Here is a 13,928-nt window from a genome sequence, read left to right as displayed (position 1 = left end):
AAGTTGATGTGACAAATTTGAGAGAACAGTACAAAGCTGCATTGCCTTCATGCTGCCCCAGCCTCTACTGCAAGCTGTCAGCAGTAGAGGGAAACAGTCATCTTCCTCCTGGCTTTCTTTGCTTTTGTTTACATCTTGTTTACATCAGCACATTTAAACTGTTTGTTTGCTATGGTTTGAGGACCTGAAACCATTTGGGCAAACAAGCAGTTAAATTCTCATCTTTTCTGAGCTGCCTCTTTCATCACAGCTTTTGCCATTGTTGTTATTCTTTGACTTCCTTTATCACTGCGATTTCCTGTTTCCCTGAGGTGGGCAGAAATTACTTCAACAAACATGATGATGATGATTCATTCGTTGCTTGTAGTTAAAGGTAAAATTATCTGGTTAACATGAGGGCTGCTGGCCCACCATGGTGCTAAGCTGGAGACCTCTGACCTGAAACATAAATAAACAAATAATATGAAACCACATATGACTGATATGAATCAAATAGACGTGTGAAACTGTGTTTCTGTTTTGCGTTAGTGTGATGTTGAAACAATCAGCTTTCAGCAACGATGTAAAAACAACATGCCACTCTCACGACACCTCAACACCTCTTTGCCCTGTGCTTTACTACCATAATTCAAACAGGGCTCTGTCAAAGCAGCTTTCTTTAAGTGAACTGGAAGTATAACAAGTCCATTTACCTCACGGAAGCACCAAAAACAGAGCTGTGATTAATAATTTCACTGAGGAGAGCGGTCTAAGAAGAGACTTCTGATGGGTCCAACCACAATAATGATACAGTTTTCTGTCTGTCTTTCTCTTGCTCCTTTTCTGTCACATGGTGGATCAGGAGCCGTGCTGCAGTGCTGCTTGATTTTTCATATGAGTTCATTTCTGGAGCTTGTTTGTGTGAAGTCTGAGATTTATTCTTCTGGACTGTGTTAAGGCTTTCTTGCGGATTTGTTTTAGCTCTGTTATGTTTTGTGTTGTAACGACAAAGGTGTTTTAGAAATAAAGTGCTTTTTTCCTGTCAGCCAGCTGTGAGGAGTTGAGTTAAGGGCTGGTGAGTCAGTGTTTCCACAGAGCTGCTGCTGGCCCTTCTGGTTCTAACTAGACCTGGCCATGAGCCGTTCTTATACACTAGCCAGACTGAGCCAGCGGAAGGGCCACTGCACACTGTGTGAAATACTGATTAAAGAAATAGTCTGACAATTTCATATTTGTACCCCATGTATCAGGCTAGAACCAGCAGACAGTTAGCTTAGGTTAACATAAAGACTATAAACAGGGGGAAACAGCTAGCCTGGCTCTGTCAAGTTAAAAAGGCTGCCTACCAGCACCTCTAAAGCCCACCCATTAACATGTTATCTTTTTTGACAAGTTTTGGTTTTATACTGTAGGTGGTTTTGTCCAGTTTTTCTTTATATTTGGGAGTTTTGGCATCAGTATGAGGTTGACAGGCAAGGCAGAAAATGGCCTAGCCAGCAAATAGAGTCCCCTGAAAAAATGTAAATGGTTGCTTTTACACTGCACCTTAAACAAATGAGATATAACATGTTAATTAGTAAGCCTTAGAGGTGCTGCTTGGTACATGGTTTACCTTTGAACAGAACCAGGCTAGCCATTTTCTCTGTTTCTGGTCTTCATGCTAAGCTAAGCTAAGTCACTTCAGCTTCATACTTGGTACATACAAAAGAGAGTGGTATTGATCTTCTCATTTAACTCTTGGCCAGAAAACACTGTGTGTTTACCAAACTGTTCATTTACCCTTTTTACTCTGTTCTTTTTGAAATAAAGCACAACTTGATCAGCATCATCAAAAGGAGATGTTTGGAAAATTCTCTAAGCACTGGAAGACACAGGCCCTAGGAAAGACCTTGTAATGATTCAGTATAAGAGATCTGTGTTAGGGTATGGTTGATTCCACCGAGCAACGTCCAAGGAATAATCATCAGGATTACTAGTGCATGTTATATAAGGGATGCATGAAGAAGGACTTTGTCAGTGGAAACCACTGTTGAGTCCTTTGTGTGTTTGGTCACTTAAGTTAAAGATTTATAGTAACAGTCTTCATCCTTCACACACTCATGAGGGGACTGTCTTGTGCGGCTTGTCAGCCGCGAGTTAAGCTGTAATAGTTGCACCATAATGTCTAAAAATTGATTTGATTCAGGGCTGTGCTTGTCTTGGCTGGGACTTGCCTTTGTGGTTGTGGTCCTTGAGTGGAAAGCAGAGGGCAAGCGAAGGAGGGGAAGTGGTTGGAAAAGACTCTAGAGAGAAGGAGAAGAGGGTGGCATTCAGAGCATTATGTAAGACATCAAACAGGTCCAGTCTGGCGAGGAGTGTTGATGTGAGAGTTGTGGGCCCCTTGGGTCAGGTCACCTCTCACATAGCCTCCCATATGGTCCGCATTTCCCCTCATTGCCTCTGCCCTTCGTCTAATTGCCAGGTAATGTATCGTTGCGCTGGGTTAGCTTCCCCTCCGTCACTGTTATTGTTCTCCTTTATTAATGGATGGCACTGTGGTCAACGTGGTGGTGGAGGTGATAGTGGCTCACGGCTTGGCGCTGCGCCACATAGAGGCCCAGCACTGACATCTTATACAGCGACAGGTTTTACCAAGGTGTTCATTTCAGGAGCATCTCCTGTGTCTCCCTTTGGCAGTAGAAGGTAAATCAAAGCTGGCGCTGATACTGGAGACTTTCTTCAATGTGTGGTTACAATGTACACCCATCCCACAGTTGTCTTATACATATGGACACACACACACACAGTACAGATGACTACATGCTTGTTTTGCATCCACACACGTGTTTCTCTTACATTCGTGTCTTCACCTCTCAACATGTAATGCTACAGTACAGGTCTTTTCTTCCCTCTCCCTCTCATAACCAGCCTGGCAGCTTATTTTACAGCCCCTGTGCTCAAGTCATTGCTAAACATAATAATACACCAGCAGACATATGTTTGTCATAAACTGGAAGGCTCAAAATTACATTACAGTGGTTTACACTTTGAACAAGGTTCAAAAAGAATCATTGTATACCACATTCAGTCATGTGCTGTTCATAATTCTCTAGTGATTTTCCACTGCTGGACAGTTGAAGCCTAACTACAGCAAAACAACATTAGCCAATCAACCTAAGTAGGTCTTTTAGTAGCAGTAAATGCCAAACCCTGTTTGTTATGCCTCAAAGGCCAAGTGTCTCACCGCTGTGATTCCATGTATGGGCCTTGAGCACCACTATATCCAGATTCTGTGTTAGTGAGCTGCTACAGACATGACAGTAGCAACATAAGCCTGACTGAGTTTGTCAGGCCTTTGCGAGGGACATAAATGTCCATAGGATTTCGCTAACATCCTGTGCTACAGATCAAGCCAACATTGCCGTCTGGTGCACATGGAAAAGCTCAATTACATAACTTAAGACTTTCATTTGCCTCTCCGCTCCATTGAGTTCTCTGGGAAAGGTCCAGATGTGACTTCATGAACAGCCCTCTCTATGTGGAGCCTGTTCACTCTGTTCCGCTAGGCCCCCCCCCTTCTCCATCCCTGCAGCTGTAAGCACTCAGAGGAAAAGCAGGGAAAGAAGGGAGGGAAGCTGAGTGCTTTATTAAAAAAATCAGACACCCCTTACACCCCCCAATCTCTCTTCAAAACTATTCCAGCTCCACCCAGAGCAGGCCTACAGTCCTCTTCCTTCCCATAAGACTTATAAAGTAGGCCAATAAGTCTTTTAGCATGTGGTCTCCCTGTCAGCCTGAGGTGGCTGACTAGACAGGCTGCTGCTCCAGGCACAGGGGCAGGAAGTGGGAGCCGGCCAAGAGACGCTCTCTGAGAGGCTGCCCAAGTAAACAACCCTCCCCCTTCAGGACACATGCTCATACACATTCATATGTGTTTGTATGCTCATACACATTCATATGTGTTTGTATATGTGGCAGACTTGTACATACATTCAAAAACACACACACTTGGTGCATCACCTCCAGAAACACTGACAATCTTTTACTGGGAAGTACTATAAATCTGGATGGCAGTGTATTACTGTTAATATGATGGTTTATGGATGATGTTAATTTGTTTCAGACTTTTGGTTTGGCTGAGACCACAATGCTCTTTTTAAGACTGAAAACTGGAAATTGTTAAGAGCCTTCTAATCACATTAATGGCTGTGTTGTTTGCAAAGCATGCATTTGAACAGCTGTGTGTGCGCCACTGTGAAACATCAAACCTAAAATCCTATGCCAAAACAAAAAGTTTTGCCTTAAAGGGGTAGTTTGTTCTTTAAATGACTGGCTCTTGATATCCCAGACTCATGATTGTGTGACTTTGTGTCTGAGCATCATGGTCATGATTTTCCAGAGTGTGACTTTGTTTCTGGGAAGACAGCGGACACAGGTGGGGAATCAGTTAGCGCTGTGATTTATTGAGATCTCCTTTGCCTCATATTGTGCCGTGGTCTTCCTCTTGGCTGCAGTCAGCCTTTCTCGCCTGTTATTCCATGTCTCTGATAACAATGATGCCTGATTCTTAGAGTGGAAACCCCAGATGATTACACCTCTGAGAACAAATTTATTGTTTCCTTGTATAAAAGTATTGTGGAGGTGGTTTAGGCTTGTTTTTGTGTAGATGCAGACCCAGTAAGTGCTGTTTTTATATCTGTTCAAAGTAAAGTCTCAGGTCTTGTCAGAAAAAGTTTTAAGTTTCAAATCCTTGAAGGTGAGACCAAATCACATTTTTATGAACGAATTGCAAGTCTTTCATGTCCAAACGCCGACAAATAAGATGACCATTAAAATTGGTTTCCTTTGAAAGATGTGTTGAAATAGTTTTCTAAGTAACCACTGAAGACAAAAATCCCAGACTCTGGACTTTGAGAAGCCCCGCTCAACTAAATCTAGAAACTGATATCCCTGCACTGCTGCCAGTGCTGTTCAATGAGTCTGTGTCATCGGAGGTGTCGAAAGCACCTCTCAACATAAAAATGAATACGTGAACAGCGAATGAGAGCGATTTAGTCACTTCCTGGTAGGGTACAGTGTTTGAGAAATTACTGCAAGTTTAGCTTCAGTAGATGGGAGTTATAATGTAGTCAGCACACTGACTCTGTAATGCCAATAATATGGCCTTATCTATCTAAAGTTTGCTAACAATAGTTGCAATAAGCCTGTAGTACCAGGACAATCAAATGTGTGTTGAATTGATCAATTAATTCAATTCTACTTCTTGACTTGCTTTTAAGAAATGTTTATCTGTAACAGCTGAAATGTGAGCATAGCATATTAGCCAAAGTAAAAAAAAAAACAAAAACAAACAGATCCTATAGAATTGAGCAACATGTGTTTTATTGCTTAAGACTTCAACTTTTCAGCTGTAAACTGAAGGTTGTGTGACTGAATTTGTTCTTGCTTTAAAGATGTCATTATTAGGGGACATGACTAAGAATGAACAACGAGGGGCCACAAGCCAGAAAGATGAAAAATATTGACATGCTAAAATATACTGTAGAAGTAGCATAAGTAAGAAAACTGACACAACAATGTCAGTTATAAAACAATATCTATCAAAAGTTTACTAAAATTATCCGACATACAGCAGGGTATGCATTTTATATATTAAACCTTTCAGTCGGAAGATTATGTTATTTTGTCTTTAAATAGTTAAATACATTTGTCTCAGTTTAGGCCTCAATTCATGTCAAGTTAAAGCCCTCTTTTTGTGGTTTAAGTCTGACTCATATGTAAGTTTCAGCTCTCAAACCCAGACCTCTGCAACCAGTCAAAGCCCACAGCTAATAATAATAATCCTAATTTGAGCCAACTGTCTATGCCCCTCTGACAAAGTTTACAAAAATCTCAGATAGAAACCTAACACTGCGGACACTTACAGATGTGGTAGTTGATTTAGTAATATGCTGACACCACCATTACTCAAAGCCTTTGTGTAAAGTTCTCTAATCCTTTTTTTCCTGCCTACCTGCGTGAGTGCATGTCGCAGCAGGTTAGCAGGTGAGGCTGGAGGGTGACCGTAGGACAGGAGCGAGCTTGACAGGTTTCAAGCTGGGCTTTATCTGAATGGAAGACTTGTCTTGAGAAATCTGAGCAGCAGCCAGACATTTCCAAACAATCTGTGTTGTGATTTTTTTTTTTCTTTTTCATAGCTAAATTCCTCAAGCAGGAGGAGCTGCACATACATCCCAGAAAGAACCCAGCATCAGCTGTTAAATGTGCCTTTCCTGGGGACAACGCTTTAGTTGTTCATGCATCAGCTGTTAAATGTGCCTTTCCTGGAGACATTGCTTTAGTTGTTCATACTTACATGTGAGCTGGAGCATGTATGCACATTTGCCTCGTACGTGTGTGTGTGTGTACGTGCATGTGTGTACGTGCATGTTCCTGTGTATTTCTGTGTGTTCTTTCCTAGTGAGTGGGTGTGAGATCTGCGGTTTCTCACAGTCAGTTCTTATCTACGTCTCTCTGAGCCTCCACCAGCAGAGCATTGTGAAATACACACACACAGAAAGACAGAGAGAGAGATACTGAGTTCACTTTTAACTGTTCCCTAACCTCTCAAGGCCACATAGCTGGGACTTGTTTACAATGCAAACAAAACAAAAAAAAACAGATACAGCCATGGTTAGAGTAGCAGGAGCGTGACTTAAGTCCAGTCATCCTCACTGTCTCGCTATGGCTCCTATCTGTTTCTGTCTTTCAAGCACCCAGTGTCATCTTTTTTCTTTTTTTTTTACTTTCTTGGCCTTGTAATAGCTTCAACCTAATCACGTTTTCTCCATTTGACTGAGTTGAGTGTTAGATCGCAGGTACAAGATGTTCATCTGTGTCTAGTGCAGACTTGGCCTTTGTACAAGACCGAGAAAGGACTTCCTTTAAAACTATCACTTATGTCATCTTCATCTACTTATATCTATAAAAGGCCTGAGTGACTCAGAGTGGTTGATTAGTCAGCTATACAGGTTTTTCATGGTCCAGTGCGTATCTGTAGGCAGGTAAGGGCGTAGGAGCGTGTTTATTTCTAAGAGTGTGTGTGTGTGTGTGCGCCTTTGTATTACTTACATTATGGGGCCCGAAACTTGTCAACACACTCACATTGTGGGGACTCGGCCAAGGAAATCACAGAATTTTAGGCTTGCGTCATGGTTTAATGTTAGGGTGAGGTTAGGTATAAGGGTCAGGGCTAGGGTTAGGCAAGTAGTAGTTATGGTTAAGGTTAGGATAAGTCTACAGGAAAGGAATGTAAGTCAATGTAAAGTCCCCACAAGGAATAAAAACACAATGTGTGTGTGTGCATATAAATAGGTAATGACCTGGTAAGAAACTGAAAAGTGCATTTCAGAAGTGAGAATGAGGTTGTTTTCCAGTGCCGCTGCCACCGGAGGAAACAGATGCAGCAAAACAAAACCGAGAATCATGTGAGGAAATGTGCTGTTTTCAGCTTCAGCACGGTTAAGTGGCTTTAAACTAACCTCATTCACTATCATGCATCACACACGGAGGAGGACATGCAGTATGTAAGCGAGGAGTTAGCAAGCTGTAAACTCCCTCCTGCATGTCATGTGCTTTAATGCATCTTGTGTTTCAGTCAGCCATTGTGCAAGAAAAACATATACAGTTTTACTCATATTTTTATATTTTCTGCCACAATACCTAGTGTAGGCAACATTGCTAAACATCCATAAGGCCTGACAGAGTAGTCTTGTCATACCATACTTGGTCTCGTGCACTCATAGTTTTCTTGTGCAATGAGGGACTATTACTGACATTTCAGGTCTGCTCACTTTTGGTTTTACTTCCAGACAAAGTGTTTTATATCAATAATTTCCAGTCAAGAGTTCTAGATCCCATAAAGAGGTTATGAGATGATAACGGGGAGGAAATGAGAAACTCTTTTAAGTTGTGAATGACTAATTTAATTTATTTTTGTCTTGAAGAAATGAGTATGAAATTAAAATGGTAAATCAGTGTTTAAGGGGTTGCAAGTAAAGTTTACTTTGTATTAAGGGTTCAAACTATTACCTAAACTGGTTTAGTTAATCTGGCTAAACTGTAGGCTCGCGTTATGTTTCTTGGCCAGTACTGTTGCGATGGTGCCATGTTTCCAGATCTCAACAATGACTTTTGTGAGCACAATTTTATTATAAGCGATAGAAACAATGGCCAAAACTACAACAACAAGACCCAAGTTATAATAAACCAGTCAAAATGCTGCAAAAGTGTTGCCTCATTAATGGAGGCCTCTTTCCTCCCTCGGTGTTGGGAGTTATGAGGCAGGAGGAGTTAAGTGGCTCAGCACTCAGGAGAGCTGAAGGAGTGACTCATTCGGCCCAGTGGACCAGAAAACTAAAGCATAGCAGTGTCAGGTTCGGGACAGGCTCTGCCATTGGCCAGTCCTCATCTCCTGTTTCCAGCAGGCCAGCGAGTCTTGTTAGGAAAAAGTCATCGCCTTTTTTTTGGGCCCAGGGGGATTTTTGTGGGCGTTTTTTTTTTTTTTTTTTTTGTCACACTAAGGAGTGGAGGGATGTGTTTCCACAACCTGTAAGGCAGCCATCACTGGCGCTGTCCTCTGAGGCCTCCTCACCTCTCTGCTCTTCTGCCCAACACATATGTGTTTTCACTACCTTTCTTTTACAGGTCAAGAGTTGCCACTTAGCCCCAGGGAAGAAAAGCACATGTGACACTGGATCCTGGCAGAGCTAATGGTCATTGCTCAGTAAACAGTGTGTCATAGCCTCAGTTGCCTAGATAATAGGGCTGCAGAGTGCCTGGGTTAAACCCACAAGATCAGGGAGTGGTTGTAACTGTTGTCTTTGCTGATCTGCAATCAGTCTCATGGCCATAGGCCTACAAAGTTAAGAGTGGACATTTGCTGTGGGCAGCAGAGAAAATTGCCCAATTGCCTGAAGTGTTACATGTACTGAGATTAGAGCAACGTGATTATTAAAATGCTCATTTAAAAGACTGACAATAGTTTAAGAAGTACTGAATATGATTACCCAGAAACAAATCATAAGGTTGAAAGTGGGACAGTACCAAAACGTAAATGAAAGTGGCCACATTGTCTTCATAAATGTAACACTTTCTCTTTCACTCAAGTCCAGTAATCTGTACTGTTTTGTATTCAGAAGGTAAACTTCCAAAACAATGAAATATGTATGCTATAGGCTGGTAATAGTCAGGAAGGGATTTGAAATGGAACGACAAGGCCCCTTGTTATCACAATTGATAAAAACACATCCCTATAATTAAGTTAAGAATTTTAGTATTTGTGAAAACAAGACTCTAACTGGAACTCAATCCAGTTTGTGAAGTCATGGACAAATCAGCCACGAAGTGAGCACAGAGAGGAGCTAAAGGTGTTAACCACACATGAGCAAGAACGAACCTTGAGCGGCAGTGACAGGGTTAAGTTCTGTAAAAACAAAGTCAAAGGTTTGATCGCTGTGACAGATACATGTATTTTTGAGGTATGTGCAGCATCCTTTTAGTGCTCTGCCGTTTTAAGGAATATGCTTATTTGCTTTCTAGATAAGACAGCATTGATACCAGTCTGCAAGGTGGATATGTAGTTGTAACAAGCAGCCTTTTATCTTAGCTTAATATATAGACTGGAAACGTGGAAACAACTTTCTTGGCTCTGTCCAAAGGTAACGAAATCCACTTTCCAACAACCCCAAATTCCCACAAAAACCAAAGTGTAAAAATGACGGTTTGCTCTTTGACAGGCTGTTTCTTGGCCAGGCAGCCAGTAGAAACTGCCAGTACAGAAATAGTCCAGCACATAACCCCATGTAAAATGGCAAATTTCAGGTTTTGCTTTTTGGTTTTTATACATATTACACAAACCAAGATCCAGGGTAGCTGTTTCCCCCTGTCTAAAGTCTTTATGCTAAGCTAACTGGTTGCTGTCTGTAGTATGTGTATATGAGACATGAAATGTCTAACTTGCAGCAAGATGGTAAATATTTCACAAAAGGCCATGCATGCATTTTTGTTCAGTGTGGGTCAGGGTTTTTACACAGCAGAAAACCAATCCCTCCACTTAAAAGTGCAGTTTTTACTTTAGTGGGTGTTGATACTGCAGGTTTCTGAGTTGTGGTATGTGTGTCTAAAGGAGGTTAACTATGCATCTCTGTTTTCTAGAGACAAAGCAGCATCTGAATACCCTCTAACTTAACCCCATTGCTCAGTGTTGACCTCAGCCCTTGTTTGGTGATTCATTATCCCTCCCACATCACCTGTCACACTTGCAGCGGCGCAGACACGTGCATGCATGAAGCGCTGCAGCTACCCAGCTCTCAGCCATGAGTGGAGATAAGGGAAATAGCACAGCTAGCACATCCAGCACTATTTGCTCACATCTCTCTCAAACAAAGAGCTAAACCTGCCTCTGATAACACAGTTACAAAGTGTGCCAGCCGCCACATTCTCTTGCTCAACCTCGAGGGTTAAAGGTAAATGGCGATTCTGTTGTGCAGGAAGTAATGAATGAGCCACAAGCATGATCTGTGTCGCTGCACCTTTTCCATATAGGAAAGATATCTGCTGTACAATGTGATGCAATAATGGAAGTTTTTTTTGCCAGATATCAAAGAGCAGGTGACCCCATCCTGCTGCTACCCTCAGATCTGCTGCTGTAGGTTCAGAAACCCACTTCCTGGTACTTCATGTCAAGGTGCTTCTATTCACAAACCACACAAACAGGAAACAGCCCTCTTTCAAGTCCTTCAAACTGCATGTAATTTAAGTTGTTCTGAAAGGCTGCAGTAAGAAAGAAGGAGGTGCACATGAGTGACACTCACCTGGAGACCTGGTGAGACCTATGCATGAACAAATATTTAGTCATTCTGTTTGTTAAAAGTCACTTAGAGACAGATTTTGGGGGGTCAGCTAGCTCTTTGTTAGATTTGTTATGAACAATTTGTCATAAATCCTAACAGACTAATTTGGCCTTGTGTGGGGTGTTACTGGTTACAGCAGTAACAGATACAGAGAAAATAAAAGCCAACACACCCCATATGGAAGTGTCTAATGCTTGAAACAGTTCAAAATCATGTTTTTAAGGAGATATTAGGAAGTTCAGAAAGTTTTCCCTAAGCGTGGTGGTTTTGGCTCTAGTGACACTTCAACCATAGCAATAAGGCCAGTTTGGTATCTGCACTACTACCCAGAATTGGTCATTTCTTTGTCAGTAGCATTCAAAATGACATATCCTATTATGATTTTAAAATGTGACTCCTTAAGAGTACATTTGTATAACCAGTTCTTGCATTATGACTTCTGCTTCCAAGTTTGTTGCGGATCACTGCTTTGAAATCCCATGATTTTTGACTGATCACTCATCAGTTTTGGTTTGTTGTCCACATGTTTTAACTTTCACTGCTTTTAAAAAATGCGTGACACAGAATGAAACAGTATGAATTAGTGAGTAATCATGTCTGAACTAGTCATAAATGCCTATGGATATCAAAAACAGTTTGCTGGCTGTCTCCCTCTAACTTATTGGCAGCGAGCTCCAGGGCCAGGTTCCCTTGAATAAAGCAACAAAGGAGCCTCCACAGGTCGGCACCCACCATTGTACAGAGGGAAAGGTGTTCCTGTTCCGGCTTCTTTTTGGAATCTGAGATAATATAAACATAGACAGACGAAAAGCATCCAGAGAGCGAGAAAAAGCAGAAGCTGTGTGGATGTTGGGTGGACTGTATGAAGGGGAAGCTACAGTATGTTGCTATGAAAAACACCACTCTGCTTGTATTAATGGTCAGATCTAGATTGTTCAACTTTATTTAGTTTCTGTTAAAAACAGACACAACATGTGATAGTACATTATGTATTTTGAATTCAGTTTGTCCTATTCTTTACATGATCACTGATCAGGTTGTACTGTAACCTCAGCAAATTTTGTTATTCCTGGAAAGGCTACAGACCCCTGATCAATATTTCAGTTGAAACCAAGATTGTTGTGTATTTGTATAACCAAACCTTTTCAAGAGTTTGATCATCCCCAGGTCACTACCCCCCTGACAGATCTCTGTGCAGCACACCAATCAACTTCCACTACAGTGAAACTCCCTTTAGTTCAGCATCATACACCATTTCCCTTTTTGGTTTTACTTTTAAATAGAACATATTGTCCCTTTATATAAAGCCTGGGTTTTCAAATTATGCTGCTATAGTGCCAGTTAGGTTCTGTAGACCGACTTGAGCCCTGATCTTTCTCCTGTGTTCATTTACATATTGACAAAGTGGTTTTATTAAAAAAATAAAATATTTCAAATGAGTTATTAGAGGTTATTTGCAGTTTACCCATGGAAGTGCCACTATAAATTACTTTTATACTGAAGAAAATGCAACATTTAATGCAAATTCTGAAATTAAAAGTGCTGCTTTTCTCTAGTTTAAAAAAAAACATTGACACCTCTTTCCAAAACAAATTCCCTAAAGTATCATGTAAATATTAAAATAGCCATTTTCTTCAATTCTGTCCAAAATAAAATAAATTAAGAAACTCAATTGTCAAAATATTAAACTTTTAAATAGGCATTAGAGAGGTCTTCATTGCACAGATTTAAAGGGGCATAGTTGCACTTTAAGCCCAATATTTAATATGTTCCACAATCATGAGTCAAATGTGTTACTAACCTGATGGCTGCAGCTTCTTGAGTCTATAATTCCGATTTCCCATAAACCTTGTACACAAGTCATTACACGTTTTAACTTTTCCAAAAATATGGGGTTTATTGATGTAACTGCAATCAATACTTACAAAGAGGAGGGAAAATAACAGGCTTTCATATAAACTCAAATTACTGTAGTGAAAAAAACCATGTCTGAATAAAAAAAAAAAAATACATTCAACTGTTTTACTGTTCACCTCTTCTAAACACATGAAGGCAACACGGAACGAGGGACTTCTTTGTCCTCGATTATCAAATATAAAAAAGGCAGAGAAGCCTTAGCTGGAATGTATTCAGTGAGGCACTTCTAATGGTCAAAGGGGGCCAAGCAAGTGCATCAAGCATCCAATCAAATTAAAACAAAGTTAAACCTTCCTCAACCCATTTAGTCACAGCTACTGCTTGTGATAAACAGACTGGGTTGTATGAACATTATGTCAATATAACCAGTCTCCTAACTTGGAGACTCTCAGCAGCGAGGGAGGTATAAGAATACTCCTTCTACCAACAACCCCAAGTACTGTGAGAATACCTCTCAGGACATCTGAGGCAAAAACAGACAAGCTGATTCACTGAAATAACAGTTAGCTACTGTTATGGTCAGACTGTTGTAAGGTATGGAGGGGAGAACATCAGGAATGAATATAAAGCAAATCTAGTTTAGATGGAATTGCAGTCCAATAAGAGGGTGTAAGAAAAAAGTACAATAAATAATCAAAACTTTTTTTTTTTTGCTTTAAATTAACTTTCATTTTGACAAAGTGTAGTTGCAGAACAAGAGTCACTGAAGTACAATATATTAAACTGTGAAAAAAGGAAAACTGACAAAAACGTCTTCACAATCTTTAGATTAATATGGAAGATCATAATTTAACATAAAAGAAAATATATTCTATTGTTCATTATCCAGATAAATACAAAAAACAAAATTAACAAAAAATGCATATGATCACCAATAAATATGTTCTGATAAGTTAAATAAGCAGTGACAAGAAAACCTTCTGTCTGGAAAGTTTTTCAAATAATAACCGTAATAATAACAATAATAAAAAATAATTATCAAATAAAGAAAGCAAAAAGGATGTGATGAGTACAGAATGCTCCTCAGAGCAGGTTATAAAGTGGGGGGGAAGCTGAGTAAAATAGCTTGGAGATCCGATCTTGTCAAGTCGCAGGATGTACAACTGCACCATGGGAATGCTGGAATTCCCCAGATCGGTGAGGATGAAGGGGGGGGGGGGG

At 40.6% G+C, this 13,928-nt stretch overlaps 1 protein-coding gene across 1 annotated transcript in view; it reads left to right on the top strand.

Annotated features, from left to right (window-relative positions):
* plekhh1 (pleckstrin homology domain containing, family H (with MyTH4 domain) member 1) overlaps positions 1-13,928 on the top strand; it is a 181,879-nt gene that overhangs the window by 64,293 nt on the left and 103,658 nt on the right. The gene's annotated exons all lie outside the window — the stretch shown is intronic.

Source organism: Monopterus albus, unplaced genomic scaffold, assembly GCF_001952655.1.
Source record: "Monopterus albus unplaced genomic scaffold, M_albus_1.0 scaffold90.1, whole genome shotgun sequence".
NCBI classification, from domain to species: Eukaryota; Metazoa; Chordata; class Actinopteri; order Synbranchiformes; family Synbranchidae; genus Monopterus; species Monopterus albus.
The sequence above is the reverse complement of the archived record's forward strand: the minus strand, read 5'-3'. Positions and strand labels throughout refer to the sequence as shown.